The following is a 17,960-nucleotide window of genomic DNA, read 5'->3' as shown; positions in this document are numbered from 1 at the left end:
TGTGTAAAACATTGTGAAACCTCTGTTTAACCTATGCATGTGGAACAAAGTTAAGTTATATTAAACATTGTGCTGTGTAACCACCCACTGCAATGTTAGAGAATTTCCAGACCTGGGGTCCAGAGATTGTTTGGTGTTATCCCTTCTGGGTTGCTGCAGCTTAAATAAATCTGCTTCCTCCAAATTCCTCAGGTGTCCAGACTCATCTTTCCTGCATCAATGCCTGCTTGAAATGCTAGAATGTCCTAATTCTTGAAGGGCCTGAAGAGACAGTCTCTCAGACTCTGTCACAGTATGAATTCTAGGAAAAGTAATTCATCACAATGAATCTAATTTCAGTTTTCATTATAGGGACTTCCTGGATGTAATATCAAAGTTGCATGATAAAACTTGTATACGTCTATTGAGTTGCCATAATATACCCCATAAAGATATATAAATGATATATTTAAAAAAAATTTAATCTGGGGGAAAATATGTTTTGTGAGAAATCTAAAGCCATGCTTGCATTTTGTGTTATTTTAAATATTATGCTGTAATAATATTATATTTTATTATTACATTTTTAAATCTGAAAAAGACATCAGAATTTTGTACCATAATATTGTCAAAAAGGGAAAATTTTATTGATTAGAAATATGCTTTCCTGTTTTTAGAGCTAACAGTTGAATTAAATACATGAATTAAATACATGATACATACATGATATGTGCACATATATGTGTGTGTGTATACATACATACAATCATTTTGCATACCTGAATATATATAGTTTTATGTGCTGATTAAACATTTTAAAGTAAAAAATAAAAATCAACAAATTTAATTTTAATAATGTAATTTGACTCAAATATAAAAATTATTATTTCAGTACATAATCAGTGTTTAAAGACTAATTGTATCCCTTCTTTTATATTAATTCTTTGGTTCCTGTGGTTTATTTTGCATGTATAGTCCATCTTAACTCATACTAGTCACATTTCAAGCATTCAATTATCATATGTGGCCAGAAGGAACTATATTGAACAGTACAGATCTATATATTTTTATGTATTAAGAGTTCATAATACAAATATTATTTCCAAATGCCAATTAACTGGTATTTTCTTGGTATATTCCCATGATTAAGTCAGGTTTGTGGGTGTTTACCAGGAAAATCTCAGATATAAAGTGTCATTTTCATACATCATATGAGTGGTACATATAGCTTCTTTGATGTAACAGTATTGTTTTTTAAATCCTAATCCATTATTTAATATTTTGAAGAAAGTCACTGTACACAGTGGGAAGTTTTTGTTTAACTGTAGATATGAAATTCTAATTTGGATTTCTTTCTTGCAACACTTTAGATGTTTCACTGTACTCTTCATTTGCTTGCATATAATTTTAGCCTTGCTGCTGCTTAGCTGTCTCCTACTTTCAGCCTTCCAGAATTCAGAGACTGTAAGGTGCCTTTTGTGACTGTCAAAGTCTTTCTGAAGAGAGAGCCACATCCCAGTGCTAAGCAGCAAATGGAGGGAAGAGTTCAGTTTTCTCCACAGAGCATCAGGTTGGCACCATATTGGCTGAGTCTTGTTGTCATTTTGCCATGACTGTAGGTTTATGGAAAAATGTTAAGCCCTACCAGGAGGCAGAGAGAAAGGCTTTTATCCTATGCCTGAGTGTAAATCCCATTGCTCCATGGGAAACCCCCACCCACTTAAATGTGCACAAACTTTCATTTCAACCACTTTGCAAGGTGTTGGCTTAGACTCCTGAGAAGCCTAGCAGGCAGCAGGTCCATGTCTGGCTGGGAAGAGCATGAGGAGAACACAAAAGAAGGAGGAAAATAAAGTAATGTATTTTGCCAATGAACTTGCAGACCCTGAACTTCATGCAAAGGGGAAAATTTAAAACAATGTATTTTGGTGGAATCTCTGTAGCCCGCACCTCACCTCCCCAGCATGCTTTCTCCCTAATGCCCATTCTCATTGCCATCTCTGCCCTTTACTAGATGGACCCTCTTGGCTGTCTTTGTCCTCCTCTTGGACCCACCAATCATCTGGACCCACCAGTCTTACGGCCTAGGCATGACATATGTATACCATGTGTAAACACCACTCACCATTAGCAGCACCATCTAATGAGAATCAGTGTCACAAGGGTAAGCTTCAAAGTGGCTTAGGGATGGAAGTGCCTGGAATAAAAGCTGTCCTGATGTCCCAATTAACACATTTCATAATTCTATTTCCTGCCCTTGCAGGTTTGCAGTCACCTCCCTCTAAGTTCTGTGAGAGACAGAGATGGGGTTGATAGAGAGGAAGGAACTTAGTAATGTGATAGTTTTGTGGATGACTTGATACACAGGCTTGAATTATGCACATTAGGCAAATTAGGGAATGAAGGAGGAAGACAAACAAGACAGAACGACAGTAGGAGAAAATGCCATCCTGAGGCTTGGCTTGTGAGGGTGGCTTGAAAAATTGAGAGCAGAAAAACACCAGCCACATTGACTTTTTTATTTCAGGGTGGAAGAGAGAAACTATTGCCAGACACTTTCTTCTCTGCTGGGGACAAACCAGCTATGGGGCTGCTCAATAAGATAACGGGGTGGCCTCCATCTTGGCCCAACCTGTTTATTGACTCTAGTGAAGGTCTTTGATGGAAATAAAGCTAAACAGACAGAGAACCTGGGAAAGGTCAGCTTGGAAGACGTGGTGGTCTCTGAGAGTGTTCAAAGAACTTTGAAACGTCTCTATGGACTGGGCAGCCTGAAAGCCCACCCTAGGATGACTTCTTCCAGGGCTGCCTAGCCCCATCTTATTCACACAGGCAAGTGCTTGCAGAGGGCAAAGCAGGCCCTGCTGAGACCATTGGCACACACAGATTTTCAGAGGCCAGGGCCATGGGGAACAGAAGACCCCCCTCCACCTGAGCCATCTCTGGCTTCATTTCCCTGCCTCCAGTTTCTCCCCAGCTTGTTTCTGTCCTCTGTTCAGCTTACACACACCTCTTTACTAATCTTTTCAAGCCATGAAACCCATCTGATCCCTTCTCACTTAAATATCTGTCATGGATCCCCAGGCCTAAGTCTGGTCACCTGAGCATGGCATTCCAGACCTGTCATAACCAGAAGAGCTTTCTCTGGAACCCTGCCATCTTCCCCTCTCATCTGATACTTTCACCCACGCCCAGGTCTCCCCAGCCTGCCAGTTCCTTTGCTTCTACATGGATGCACACCTGCTGTGGTACTGGGCCTTCCTTTGGCTTAGGTCTCCCCCCACTCCTTTGTTTTTTCCAGTGGGCTCTCTGTCTACCCAGGTCAAGTCAAAGTTCAAGAGGCTCCTTGCTTAAGCTTTTCCAGGCATTTAAGTTGCCTTTGCATGTTCCTGAGGACCTCTCTTTGAATCTCTGCATTCTCACAGTTCTCACTGCTTTGTAAACATTTGCCTGTGTGTCTGGTTTTCCTAGGGCTGCAGCTCCCAGAAGATAGAGAGAGGAGAGGACAAGTGGCTTCAGTTTCTGTATATCTGCAGTGCCTCACATAACATAGACCTTAAATCAATGAGCAGAGAAGAAAGAGAGGGAGAGAGTAAGAGACAGAGGAAAGAGTGTGCAGGAAGAAGGGGAAACATGTATAGCATTGTTATCTGTGTCACAATGCTATTGTCATTTTACATGGCCAGCCAGTTAAAGACAAGATGGGCCGAGTTCACTTTAGAACTTCCTCAATGTACAGATGTTAGCCAGGCTACATGATGGATCTAGTGACTGAGAGCTAACCTAGGCTTTGTAGATCCAGATCTCCAAAAGTTGAATCCCATTGAAGTCACTGCCACTGGTGAGGTTATGTGAGCTTCAGCTCTATTGTCAGCAAAATGGTAGGAAGGTATTGAGGATTCAACAAGGCAAAGTACTTGAAGGACTTTGCCCAGAGCCTGGTACATAGCACATGATCATTAAAAATTAACAGACTAGTCTCAGCCTGGGAAAGCTGCCATTATTACAGATCCCCCATGGATGGCCTCTTACAAGCCTCTCCTGCCCAGATTCTTCCCCATGATCTAAACTTCTCACTCTCTTTTCTGCCTGGATGGATATGTCAGGGAATGACCAATAGCCACTGGGATCTTGGTGATCAGGAAACATTGTCACTGTCACACAAATATCCACCAAAGCATCTTGGCTATATCATTGTCTTAGAAGCAGAAGACTTAGCAAGGATCCATAGATCTGAAAGCAGGAGGCTCAGTTCTTCCACTGTGATCTGTCAGCCTGGAGAACCCAGAATGGGTACTGAACCCATGCACAGGGGCTTCCCATCAAGATAATATTGTGTTTTCCCCTCATGTTTGTAGGGCGTGGTGTCCCTTCCTGGAGCAGCAGTGCCTCCTCCCAAGCCAGATGGTGCCTGTCTGTGTAAATGTTGGCACAGCAGCCCAAGAAACTTGGTGGCATTTCCAGGTTTATTTGTTAAGACCTTCTTGGGAGTTGGGGAAGAAGGTGTACTGGTTTTCTCTTCATCACCAAAATACAACAGGAAGTCCAGAGATATTAGACCAGTGTCACTCTTGCAGGCTGTGCAGATCCAGTTCAGGACAAAGGACATATTCCCCTGCACTCATGGTGTCAGAGAGATATTTTCAGCTCCAGCCCTCTCCAGGCACTGGCTTCCACTGAAGTGTCCCCTCTGCTCAAGGCTACATCTTCTTCCAAAACAGCAGGCCTCCAAAGACTGGTAAAGCCTGGTAATAATAACACAGACCCTGGCCACACCCAGAGTGATGGCCCATCTTCAGAGTCCTCACAGGGTTGGCTGATGGCTTTATTCAGGTTCATCACAGCCCAGTCTCTCTCACTATGATACTTGCTTTTTTGGGGGATCCTGCTGTTAGGTACAGAAGCCAGGGCCTCATGCACATGGAAAGCACTCTGCCATTGAGTGACATCCTCAGCCTCCAGCCCCAATCCTTTTCCTCCCTCCCATCCCACTAAATGTCCTGAACATTGTCCATCCCAGAAGTTGCTTCCTGGGGAATCTGCAACCTGCAGCCCATACCAGGAGGAAGGAACCAAGGTGAGGCTAGAACACAAGAGCCAACACTCTTGATGATGACATCTGTGGTCTATTTCTATGGTGTTGAGCCCTGAATCAGGATCTGGGAATGAAGTCCTTCACAGATGACCCTGTACTCCATGTCTTCCATGTTTGAAAGGTGCCAGGTACCAGACTTATAATTACTGACAGGAGTGCTAACCTTACTTCAGGAAGAGAGGACAGGATGTTTGAGAAGTAGCTATTGAGCACCAAGTCAATCTAGGGGAACACAGAAGCCTTGCCAGAGGCAGGGGTGATTAAATCAGGACCAGGGAGAGTGAGTACAAGTTAGTCAGACCAAGCGAGGCAGGGGAGAGAAAGGCTTGTTCCGAGAGCTAGAGGCATGATAGATTGGAGCATTTGGATAGTCAGGAAAGTTCTGGATCCTCTCTGTGGGATGTGGCTTTCAAAGACACTCACAGTTGATGACTTCCTCTTTAACACACTCACTGCTCCACCCAAGGAGTGGTGGGCTACATCTTCTGGCACTTTGGATCAAGTGGCTTCCTGGTCAACAGAATGCAGCAGAATTGACAAATTGCCAGTTTGGGGTCTCATTCTGAACAGGGTTGGCCCTTCCCACAATCTTTCTGGAAGTCGAGGTCATGCTGTGAAGAAACTCACACCATGACTGAACGATGAGACATCCATGAAGAAGGGGCAACCACATGGAAACACACCATGGGGTCAGGCAAGTGAGGGAGCCTCCTGGACTTTCTAGCCCAGTGGGACCTGAAAGGTACCACCAGCTGAGGACAGTGAGTGAACCCCACCAATGCCAAATGGGACAGAACTGTCTAGCTATGCCTTACCTGAATCCCACCAATGCCACATGGGGCAGAACTGTCTAGCTGTGCCTTACATGAATTCTGGACCCACTGAATTATGAGAAGCAATAATGTAAGAAATGATTGTTGTTTTCAGCCTTGAAAATTTAAGTTGTCTTCTTACACAGCAAGAGCTGACTCTAACATTCTCCTCTATTGGGAAAACATTCCAGATACACATACATACCCAATAGCTCAAATTTATTGAGTACCAATACTGTGCCTGTCTTTGTCCCCAGTGTTGTTGCTCATTTTCTGCAATACATGTCAGGTCTTGATTTACATGTGCTTATACACCAAATCATATAATTAAAATTTAATCCAAATATTTTAAGTCCAGTTTTATCAGGACTTCCCCCTGCAAGTAAAGTCTATCTTATTTGTGTATTTAAGCACTGATGGCTCTGGCTACAAAGTCACACAGCCTGCCTACTAATCCCTGCCAAGAAGCAAGAGAGGTGGGGTGTTGGCCTGGGTGGGTCAGAGTTCCAGCGGCCCTGCTGCTGCCTGGAGCCAGTGCCTAGGGAGTCAAGGCTCCCTGACCTGTCAGACCTGTCATCTGCAGCAGCCAGGCCTTGGCACAGCAGGGAAGCCTGCTGCAGAAGCCCATGCCATGCAGTACTGCAGCTGGGTCCACAACCTCAACTTCCCACTACTAAACCTCCATTGAGAAAATGGAAGTGGGGCAGATATGAATGAATGGTGGGAATATAGAATTGACCATTTCCAAACCTGATTGGCCAAAGTCTGGACCAATAGCATTAGTACATTTTTCAGACCCTAATTAGCATAACTTTGAGCCAATCACAGTAACCCAAGGGCTATATAAGCCCTCTAGCCAGCCACATTTCTCAGAAGTGAAGAAGACCACAGAAGAAGACATTGGACAAGGAGAAGAAGAAGGAGGCAGCGGCGGCAGAGAAGGCGGCAGCAGGCAGCAGAGAAAGCGGCCAAGGCACGCGGCGGCGCCTCCAGCAGGCAGCGGCCGAGGCACACGGCGGCGCCGGCCAGGCAGGCAGCGGCCAAGGCACATGGCGGCGCCGGCAGGCAGCGGCAGGCAGCGGCCTCTGAACGTGCCGGCCTCGGCATGGCCGCCTCCCTGCTCCAGTTGGCTTGCCTGCACTGCCCTGTACCAGTGCCGCCGGCCTGCCAGCCCTGGCCCTTCCCTGCTCTCCCTCCCTCTCCTCTGGCCTGGGCCCTCCTCTAGGTGCCCAGCCTGGGCTCCTTGCTTGGGTCTGGCCCCACTGCCCCACTGCCCGCCTTGAGCGCCCACCGCAGCCCGGCACTGTTCCCTCCCTGGACCCTCCTTTGGTCCCTGTCCCTGCCACGCCCCTTTGCCTGAGCCCCTTCCCAGGGTGCTCCCTTGGCCTCCTGGCCCTGCGGGCTCCCTAGGGGACAAGGTAGCCCTGCCTGCCCCTTGCCTGGGCCCTTTGCCTTCCCCCAGCCCGGGGCCCGCTCCCCAAGCCTGGCCCCACACCACCCCACCACCAGCAGTGGACCCAGGCCTTGAGCCTACCTCCCCCTGCCCTCCCCTCCCCTCCAGTCCCTCACCCGCCCTGTTCCATTCCCCTGAACCCCATCCCCGCCCTGGGCCCCGTCCCCGCCCCACCCCCCCCTAAAAACTTCGCTGTCCATTCCAGGGCCTGGCTCCTTGCTTGAGCCTCGGCCGCCCTGCAGGAGGACGCTGTCCCTGTCCCATGATCTCCACCCCCCCCATGCCTGGGCCCACTCCTGTACCACCTCCCCTCTGTTCCCCTTGCACTGCCAGGACCCTCCCCTCCCCTGGCTTGCCCCTGGCCTGGGCTCCTCGACTGGGTCCTGGCTCTCCCCGCACCCCAGGCTTGGACCCCCTGCATCCCCACACGGGGCCCTCCTTTGTTTGGCCCTGGTTTGTTCCCGGTCCCTTGCTGAAGATCTGCTCCCCTGGGGCAGCGGAGCAGAATTGGCCGGCCCTGCAGGCTGCCTACGGGAAACGGAGCCCTACACCTGGCCCGGGCCCCCTTCCCTGCCCGAACCCTGACACCTGGCAGAGGACGTGGGCCTTGCGACGACCTTCCCCTGCGCGATGCCCTCCCTCCCCTCCCGTGCCGTGCCCTCTGGCCTTGTGTGCTGCCCCCTACCCCATCCCAGCCGTCCCTATGCCCGACCCTTCGCGCTCCAGTCCCCTGAGTGGCGGTGGCCTGGCGTCGTGTCTGAGCTGGGGGCCCCTTGCTTGGGCCCCCTACCGCGCTCGCCTCCCTGCCCCTTGCGCCGCCCGCTGTCCCCTCATCCTCGCGCGGCCCCTTCCTCGCCTTCCCTGCCCTCCCCTCGCGCGGGCCCCCTCCTCCTTGGGTCCGCGGGTCAGTCGGTCCTTTGGTCGGTCGGTCCGTTGGTCGGTCAGTCGGTCGGTCGGTCGGTGCGTGCGTGCGTGGCTGGGGTCCCTCACCCTCCCTCGGGTCGGCCCCCTGCCTGGGCTCCTTGCTTGGGCCCTGGCTCTCACCCCTCTCCGCCCCCAGCGTGACCCCGCGCCCAGCCGCCCTCCAGTCGCCCTCCTCCAGGCCCCCGTCCCTTGCCAGGCCCCCTCTGCCAGGCCCTGGCCCACGATTCTCATCGGGGCCAGCGCGCCTTTCGGGAAACAGAGGCCTGCCTGCCCCTCGCCTGGGCCCCTTGCTCTCCCTGGGCCCTTGGTCCTGCAACCCGAATGAACCCTGACCCCTGGCAGTAGACCTGGGCCTGGAGCCTGCCTCCCGCTGCTGGCACCAGCCCCCACCCCGCTTCCCTCCCCAGCCCTGCCCACTTTCCTGAGCCCCCTGCCCAGGCCCTTTGCCCCTGGTTCTGCCTTCCCTGGACAGGCTCCTGACTTGAGCCTCTTCTGGCCCTGGGGGCTCAGTGCGCCCCTGGGCTTTGACAGCGGGCCCCTTGCCTGGGCCGCCTCCCTGCTCCAGTTGGCTTGCCTGCACTGCCCTGTACCAGTGCCGCCGGCCTGCCCGCCCTGGCCCTTCCCTGCTCTCCCTCCCTGTCCTCTGGCCTGGGCCCTCCTATAGGTGCCCAGCCTGGGCTCCTTGCTTGGGTCTGGCCCCACTGCCCCACTGCCCGCCTTGAGCGCCCACCGCGGCCCGGCACTGTTCCCTCCCTGGACCCTCCTTTGGTCCCTGTCCCTGCCACGCCCCTTTGCCTGAGCCCCTTCCCAGGGTGCTCCCTTGGCCTCCTGGCCCTGCGGGCTCCCTAGGGGACAAGGTAGCCCTGCCTGCCCCTTGCCTGGGCCCTTTGCCTTCCCCCAGCCCGGGGCCCGCTCCCCAAGCCTGGCCCCACACCACCCCACCACCAGCAGTGGACCCGGGCCTTGAGCCTACCTCCCCCTGCCCTCCCCTCCCCTCCAGTCCCTCACCCGCCCTGTTCCATTCCCCTGAGCCCCGTCCCCGCCCTGGGCCCCGTCCCCGCCCCACCCCCCCCTAAAAACTTGGCTGTCCATTCCAGGGCCTGGCTCCTTGCTTGAGCCCCGGCAGCCCTGCTGGTGGACGCTGTCCCTGTCCCATGATCTCCACCCCCCCCCCCATGCCTGGGCCCACTCCTGTACCACCTCCCCTCTGTTCCCCTTGCACTGCCAGGACCCTCCCCTCCCCTGGCTTGCCCCTGGCCTGGGCTCCTCGACTGGGTCCTGGCTCTCCCAGCACCCCAGGCTTGGACCCCCTGCATCCCCACACGGGGCCCTCCTTTGTTTGGCCCTGGTTTGTTCCCGGTCCCTTGCTGAGGATCTGCTCCCCTGGGGCAGTGGAGCGGAATTGGCCGGCCTGCACGCCCTGCAGGCTGCCTATGGGAAACGGAGCCCTACGCCTGGCCTGGCCCCCTTCGCTGCCCGAACCCTGACACCTGGCAGAGGACGTGGGCCTTGCGCCGACCTTCCCCTGCGCGATGCCCTCCCTCCCCTCCCGTGCCGTGCCCTCTGGCCTTGTGTGCTGCCCCCTACCCCATCCCAGCCGTCCCTATGCCCGACCCTTCGCGCTCCAGTCCCCTGAGTGGCGGTGGCCTGGCGTCGTGTCTGAGCTGGGGGCCCCTTGCTTGGGCCCCCTACCGCGCTCGCCTCCCTGCCCCTTGCGCCGCCCCTTGCGCCGCCCGCTGTCCCCTCATCCTCGCGCGGCCCCTTCCTCGCCTTCCCTGCCCTCCCCTCGCGCGGGCCCCCTCCTCCTTTGGTCCGCGGGAACGCGGGTCAGTCGGTCCTTTGGTCGGTCGGTCCGTTGGTCAGTCGGTCGGTCGGTCAGTCGGTCGGTGTGTGCGTGCGTGGCTGGGGTCCCTCACCCTCCCTCGGGTCGGCCCCCTGCCTGGGCTCCTTGCTTGGGCCCTGGCTCTCACCCCTCTCCGCCTCCAGCGTGACCCCGCGCCCAGCCGCCCTCCAGTCGCCCTCCTCCAGGCCCCGTCCCTTGCCAGGCCCCCCTCTGCCAGGCCCTGGCCCACGAATTCTCATCGGGGCCAGCGCGCCTTTCGGGAAACAGAGGCCTGCCTGCCCCTCGCCTAGTTTTGGCCCCCTCCGTGCTTGAGGGCACAGGGAGTTCAGATAGTAGCAGAGAATGGACACCATACCAGAGACCCCCAGAGAAGGGGCCAGGGGGAGCAGCCAGATTTAAGGAGCCTCCCACTCCTTCCATTCCCCCTCATGTGGGTACATGCGCAACCCCAAAGCCAACAGGCTCCAAGGGAAGCCACAGGCTAGGGGCTGAGACAGCGCCCACCAGCTAAGAAGGGTTGGCATCGCCCAGCAGGACACAGTCCCTGGGGCCTGAAGGCTTCCATTCCCTCCATGGCCCTTCCTTTGCCCCAAGCAGGCAGGGCCTCTGGAAGGGACATGGTTAAGAGCTTGGTTCCTCCCCTGTTCCTTTGAAATGGCTCCCTGGTTCAAGAATGACTCTGGCTTCCCTCTTAATCTGTGAGGAGCTTTGCATTATGCAAATCGTTAGATAGGAACAGGTGACATTTCAGCCAAGAACATGAGCAGGTGGTGGCTGGCGGCGGTCGATTTAGACATTAGTATTTGTCACCAGGGCGTGGGGTGGCAGGACTGGGCCGGGGAGGGCTCCTCAAACCTTAAGGTGGAAGTTCTGGACCCTGGACCGGCCAGTGCTGCCACACACCCTGTGCCACAGGACCAGGCTGAGATCCACCAGGCTCCTCCGGGAGCTCGCTGTGCCTGCGGCTGGGTCAGTGCAGCCCCCTGTACTGACGAAGAAGCAGAGGCCGAGGGAGGAGGACAGAGCCAGGAAGGGTCAGCCCAGTGGACAGCCCAGTGGATGTCACCTGCCCCCAGGGGGAGCCTGCCCCAGCGCCCTTCCCCTGCAGGGCCACTCCTCCCCCAGGCTCTGTCCAGGCCTGCACTCTCCCCATGGCACGCCCACCCCTCTGTGCCACCTCCCACAGCTCCCCTGGGCAGGCGTGTGTGGCCGCCATGCCATCCATCATCCCTCTGTCCAACGCAGCCACCGTTCCATTTCCCAGGAAGGGGGTGGGGGGTGGGGGGTTCCTCCGGGAGAATTTGGGCAGAAATGAACACATGGGATCATGTGAGAGAGGAGGGAAGGTCAAGGGCCCTGAAGCAGGAACAGCCCAGTGGATGTCACCTGCCCCCAGGGGACCTGAGCCCTTGCTTGGACCACCCCTCCCCCACCTGGGGAGCTGAGGGGAGAGCTGGCTGCAGGGCTGAGGGCTCTGCCCCTTCCAAGCCCCACCACAAAGGCCCCTGCCCCAAAGCCTGCTGGGGCATGGAGTTGGTCTCTGTGGAACAGCTCTCAGAGCCCAGAACCTTGAGTCTGGGATCCTGTGGGTGGCTGGGTGTCCTTGGGGCGAGAAGAGAATGTGCAGTTGGAACCCTACACTCACTGGTCCATTCCCAGCCAGCAGCCATGGGTGAGGCAGCAGTGGGTCCTCAAACATCCGCAGCCCTATATCCACTCAGCAGTCTGCAGGCCCAGGCAGCAGAGAGACCAGCAGGCAGCAGCCAGGAGCAGAGCTCCCATGAGCCCAGCCCGGGCCCAGGAGGCTCACACCTGCCCACATGGGAGCGGAGGGCCTCACCATGCACCCAGCAGGGAAAGACAGGGCAGGAAACCCAAGCCCTCACCACCAGGCTCCACAGCGCCCCTTGCCTGGCCCAGGATCCCCCCAGGGCTGGTGCCCCCTCTGCACTCCTGCCATCTGGGGCAGGGTTCCCCAAATGACAACCCTACCATCCCCTATGGGGGTCCTGCTTCTCAAGTGTGGGTCTCTGTCCCCAAAGGGCATTCCTCCCCTCCTGAGCCCTTTATCCACCCAGGCCACAGATCAAAGCAAACCCACAGCCCTGGGAGAAGTCAGAGCAGCGGGTGAGCATGGCATGAAGCCCCTAGCAGACCAGGCACCTTCCAGGGCACCCAGAGGCACAGCGCCCCAACAGGGTTGGGCACATGGGGTGGGAAGCCTGCGGGCAGGGTGCACCCCAGCTCAATGCCCAGCCGTTGCCTGGGCTGCTCTGGGAGTTGGGAGGCCAGCAGCAGAGCCAGGAGCTGTCCCCTGTAGCAGCTCAGAGTTATGCAGGCTGGTGACTGCCCTGACCCTGGGGCTCTCAGTGTGCCCTGTCTGGCATGGCCCCCTCTGCAGCCTTCTCCAGTGGATGGCCGAGGGCACCAGCCTTATCTGTCCTGCAAGCCCCTGTGCAAAAAAAAAAAATTGGAATAAACGAAGACTTGAAAATGGACATGTAATTTTGCCTTTTGAAGACGTCCACACTGGTGCATTTGGCAGAGCGTGGGTCCCTCCCTGGTCTGCCCAGGAGCCTCACCCAGACCCCAGGGCCCTGCAACCCAGCCCCCCCTCCCCCGTGTCCCCCACCCTCTCCCTGCAGCGGTGTGTGGGGCAGTGTCTCTTTCCCAGGAGCACCCTGCTCTCCGCAGTGACATTTAAGATGAAAAGAAAGGGACAGTCCCTGCTCTAATAGTGTAGCAGGCCTGAAATTAGCATGAGAAAAGGAAACTGTCCTTATCAGGAGGAGTGTGGACGCTGCTCAGCTTCCGTTCCTTTGTCTATTGTCAATAATCACTTACCATCAGGCCCATAAATGTCATTCTTGGGGTGCTCATAAACAGCCCGTCCCTTTTGAAATTAGCAGGTAGAGATATTTATGGGTTTCTATTAAGGCGATGATGGGGGAGTTGAGAGCCCGGTGGCCCGGATAAGGGAGAGGTTGGGGAGCGGCAGGAGGCAGGGGGCCTCTGCACCCTCCCTGCACAACTGAGGGCGCCTGGGAGGCTCCACGTGGGGCGGGGCTGTCCAAGGGCAGAGGACACCCGCTGCTTGAGGGGTTGCATTTCAGTGTGGTCAGGGACTGGGGCACACCCCCACCTACCCCCACCTACTCCCACCTGGGGGCTGGGCCTCAGCTGCTCATCTGAGAGGTGGGCGGAGCCGAGCTGCAGCCGAGCTGCCTTGGGGACAGCGGAAGGGCAGCTCCAGCAGGCAGACCCTGCACGCGTGCAGCGCGCCCGCGCACACACACTCACACACACACACACACACACACACACACACACACACGGCCCTCCACAAGCCCAAGGCTCCCTTCTCCTCTCATTCGTGCTCCCCATTACAGCTCAGCCTATCTTCCCCTCCTGCAGGCTTCCTGTCCCCTCAGGACCTCTCTCCTAGTTCTATCTCCTGCCTGGCACCCCACCTCCCAGCTCCTCCTCCTCTAGCTCCTCCTCCCCCAGCTCCTCCCACCTCTAGCTCCTCCCTCTTCACAGCTCCTCCCTCCTCCTGTTCCTCCCCCCTCAGAGCTCCTCCCCCTTACAGCTCCTCCTCCTCACAACTGCTTGTTCCTCTTGGATCCTCCTCCTCACGTTTCTCCTCCTCCTCCTCCTCACAACTCCTCCCTCCTCCTGCTCCTCCCCCCTCAGAGCTCCTCCCCCTTACAGCTCCTCCTCCTCACAACTCCTCCTCCAGCTCCTCTTCCTCCAGCTCCTCCTCACAGCTCCCTCTTATTCACAGCTCCTCCTCCTCACAGCTCCTCCCTCCTCCAGCTCCTCCTCTTCACAGCTCCGCAATCCTCCAGCTCCTCCTCCTCACAGCTCCCTCTTATTCACAGCTCCTCCTCCTCACAGCTCCCTCCTCCTCCAGCTCCTCCTCCTCACAGCTCCCTCTTCTTCACAGCTCCCTCTTCTTCACAACTCCTCCTCCTCCAGCTTCTCCTCCTCACAGCTCTCCTTCTCCAGCTCCTCCTCTTCACAGCTCTTCCATCCTCCAGCTCCTCCTCCTCACAGCTCCCTCTTCTTCACAGCTCCCTCCTCCCTCCAGCTCCTCCTCCTCCAGTTCCTCCTCCTCACAGATCCTCCCTCCTCCAGCTCCTCCAGCTCCTCCTCCTCACAGCTCCCTCCTCCTCACAGCTCCTCCCTCCTCACAGCTCCTCCTCCTCACAGCTCCTCCTCCTCCAGCTCCTCTTCACAGCTCCCTCCTCCTCACAGCTCCCTCCTCCTCACAGCTCCTCCCTCCTCACAGCTCCTCCTCCTCACAGCTCCTCCTCCTCACAGCTCCTCCCTCCTCCAGCTCCTCCTCCTCACAGCCCCTCCCTCCTCACAGCTCCCTCCTTCTCGCAGCTCCCTCCTCACAGCCCCTCCCTCCTCACAGCTCCTCCTCCTCACAGCTCCTCCTCCTCATAGCTCCTCCCTCCTCACAGCTCCTCCTCCTCACAGCCCCTCCCTCCTCACAGCTCCTCCTCCTCACAGCTCCTCCTTCTCACAGCCCATCACTCCTCACAGCTCCCTCCTCCTCACAGCTCCCTCTTCTTCACAGCTCCCTCCTCCTCACAGCTCCTCCTCCTCCAGCCCCTCCTCCTCCTCCAGCTCCTCCTCCTCCAGCTCCTCCTAGTCCCCCAGCTCCTCCCTCCTCCTGTCTCCTCCCTCCTCCTCCCTCCTCCTGTCTCCTCCCTTCTCCAGCTCAGCCCCTCACTCCTGACCCAGGCTTGATTCTGTTTCCACTTTCTGGGCAACTTCCTTTCTGTTACAGGACCCCAGGCTGCTCCAGAGGCCCTTCTGGTCTGTAATGGCCCTACAGTGGGGCACACTGGCTGGTGTCTGGTAATGCAGACCCGGGCTTGTCTTGCATTGTTTCCCTGGTCAGCAGGTGCCCTTGTCACCTCCCAGCAGGGTCAGTGAGATACCTCAGGGATCATTGGTCTTGTGGACCACATGACGTCTGCCAGGGGCCTCCTTAGGCAGGACCTGTGCCCTCAGTGCTCCTTGCCTGGGTGGGTCAGTAAGAGCAGCTCCCCAGGCGGAGTCAAGCCCCCTCCTGTGGGGTCTAACATTCTTCTTGCGTCTGGGAGAAAGACTGGCAGAGGGGTTCTGTTTAAAACAGAGGTGGCCTCCAATGCCCCATAGCCCTCATGCTCTCGGACCCTGAGGCCATACCCTGGCCCCTTACCTTGCAGAGGTGGCTCACACAGGCAGGAACAGGAGGTGCCAAGAAGCAAAGGGGTGGCTGTACAGAGGGTGACCAGTGCAGGAGCAGTCTCCCTCAGTGCTGGAGCGCCCACATCCCCTCGCGCTTGTGGCTAGACTCCCCCAGCCGCCACAGTGAGGCCAGTCTGCCTGAGCCCTTGGGTTGCCTTGTCCCTCCCTCCCTGTGGGTCAGCACACTTGACACAGAGGTTAAAAATGTGCAGCACACACAAGGTGCAGGCAGGACTCACAAAAGTGCCCACAGGGACTTCAAGATGCTGGCCTCCTAAACTGTGACCCTGCACTTGATGACAGTGTCACCAGTAGGGGCACCATGAGGAGGGAAGTCGAGGGGTCAGAGGTATGCACTCCTGAGGCAGGCACTCAGGACTGGGTAAACGGGGCAGGAGGCCTTGGGGACCTCGGGGCAGCAGGAAGACAGGAAGTGGGGAGGCGAGCATGCAGGGTGGGGCATGGGGTAGTGCCATGCAGCCCGCCCATGTGGGAGCCCAGACACAGGGGCCACTCTCAGGTCCCCACCCAGAAATGACTGGCTACCCCTCAGGTCCCAAGCAGCCAATCTCCCTCCTTGCCAGGGTGACTAGTGGGAGGACAGAGTGAGGTGGCCACTGGGACCCTAGGGTGGGCCAGGAGAGAGATCAGTCTCTGAGGAACTTGAAGTCCAGAGGCCATCGCATGGCATGGGAGGGGAATGGCCCTGCAAACCCTGGCACACAGGACCCTCCAACCCCTCTGTGGGGCAGCAGGGCACACCGGCCCTGCTGCGGGGTGCAGCTGGCAGCCTGGGTGGAGCCCCGGGGGCACACGCAGGCTGCAGCCCCCTTCCTGGGCCACCACAGTGCATCTCTCAGCTGGCTCCGCAGCCGACCACCTTAAATGGGTTTGATCAGCGCTGCACCGGTGAGCGCATGCTAATATTGGCTCCAATAAAGAGCAAATCAGGACCCAAGTCGACTCGTCTTATCGCACAGTCAGAACTGATGGCTGCAGAAGTCATAAAGATCCCATTTAATCTCGCGCCTATCTATTACGTGGCTGTCTTCATCCTCTTTGTGCCGGGTAATATGTGCTCATTACGGAAGCAAAACAGATCTGGCATGAATAAACGCGGATGGAGTGCTCACTTGGAACGTGACAGCATGATCAGTGGCGGCCGTAATCGCAGAGAATCGAGGGCTAAATTATTCCATAACCATGATTTGAGGGGACAGCCCAGAGCACCCCACAGCTGCCTGCGGTGCAGTGACGTGTCCTGATAAAACATCCTTCCCAATTTACGGGGCCGCGCTTGACTAATCTGCCGCGGCGCGCACACTGGCTAATCATGCCATCAGTGCCGGAGAAGGGGCTCAATTGGGACTCAAATGAAAAGGAGATTGGAGAACCACCCTCAATTGAAATTACATTTGTAAATGAGCCAGAGTTTTCTGTTCAGACTGTGAACGTTACGGTAAATCTGCCCGAGATATCCTCAGCAGAGGGGTGGGCAGGTGGCGTGGGGGTGGCTGGGATGCCGCCTGAGGCTGTAGCTGGGAGCACCAAGGGGCTGAGGCCCCTGTTCCCAGCTCCCAGGAAATGCATTGGCCTGAGGGGCAGCTCTGGGAGAGGAGAGAGGCCAAGGAGGGGCTTGGGAAGCAGAGCCTGGTCTGCCAGAGCCGGGCCTCAGCTTACCCATCTCTAAAATGGGGAAACAGCAGGGCAGGGTGAGAAGGCAGACATGCCAGAGCCTGTGGGCCTCCCTCTGCCCACCCACCCCTGCACACCTGCCCTGGCCACCTCCTTCTGTCCCTTTTCCTACGGGCTTGTATGTCTCTCTGGTCCTTGTGCCCATCCCACTGCACAGGGTCAGAGCAGGCAGTGTGTAGAAGCCCGTGGGGCTGGGGACAGGAGACCCAGGAGCTGGGCCCAGATCAGTCTGAGAGGTCATGACCCAGGAAGCTAACACATGAGCCTATGGGGGACACTCCAGGAGATGACCATCCTGCAGGTTGCCTGGGGACGAAGTGAGCCTGGGCTTGAGGCACACAGGCAGCAATGGGGAGCCTGGGAAAACCTGGGGGCATGGGCAGGGACCTCAGTGACAGACCCGCCAGGCCCAGGTGGCAGCACTGCTCATGCGCCCACCCCCCACGCCCTTGGCAGTGGGGTAGCGGCCCATGTCCAGCCACCTCCCCAGGGACACTCTGTGAGGAGACTGCAGGCAGAGGAGGGGAGAAGCTGGCCCTGGAGGTGGCCACACAGCCATGACCCCAGGAAAGGGCCACCCAGGTGGGGTTATTGGGCTGTTTGTCCCCTCCCCAGAGGGTGGCAGAGTCCCTGCAATGGGGGGCAGACCAGGGTGGCAGTGGAGCCCAGCCAGCTGATGTGGCCAGGCCTGTGGCCACAGAGGTCTCTGCCTGCTCTGTGGGGCTCCCTGTGCTGCTGGCCCTGTGGCCCCACTTTGGCCTTTATGTAAATCAAGGCCTAATTAGCCCATCTGGCCTTGGTGTAGAATATCATTTTTTTAATTACCAGCCCTGGGCAGGTTTGGCTGCTGCCTGTTGTGAGGCCAATTACCATAAATCCCCCATCCCCAGGTAACAATTAACAGTGCTGGCGCCT

This window comes from Urocitellus parryii, chromosome 10, assembly GCF_045843805.1.
Source record: "Urocitellus parryii isolate mUroPar1 chromosome 10, mUroPar1.hap1, whole genome shotgun sequence".
NCBI classification, from domain to species: domain Eukaryota; kingdom Metazoa; phylum Chordata; class Mammalia; order Rodentia; family Sciuridae; genus Urocitellus; species Urocitellus parryii.
Note: the sequence above shows the minus strand (reverse complement) of the source record.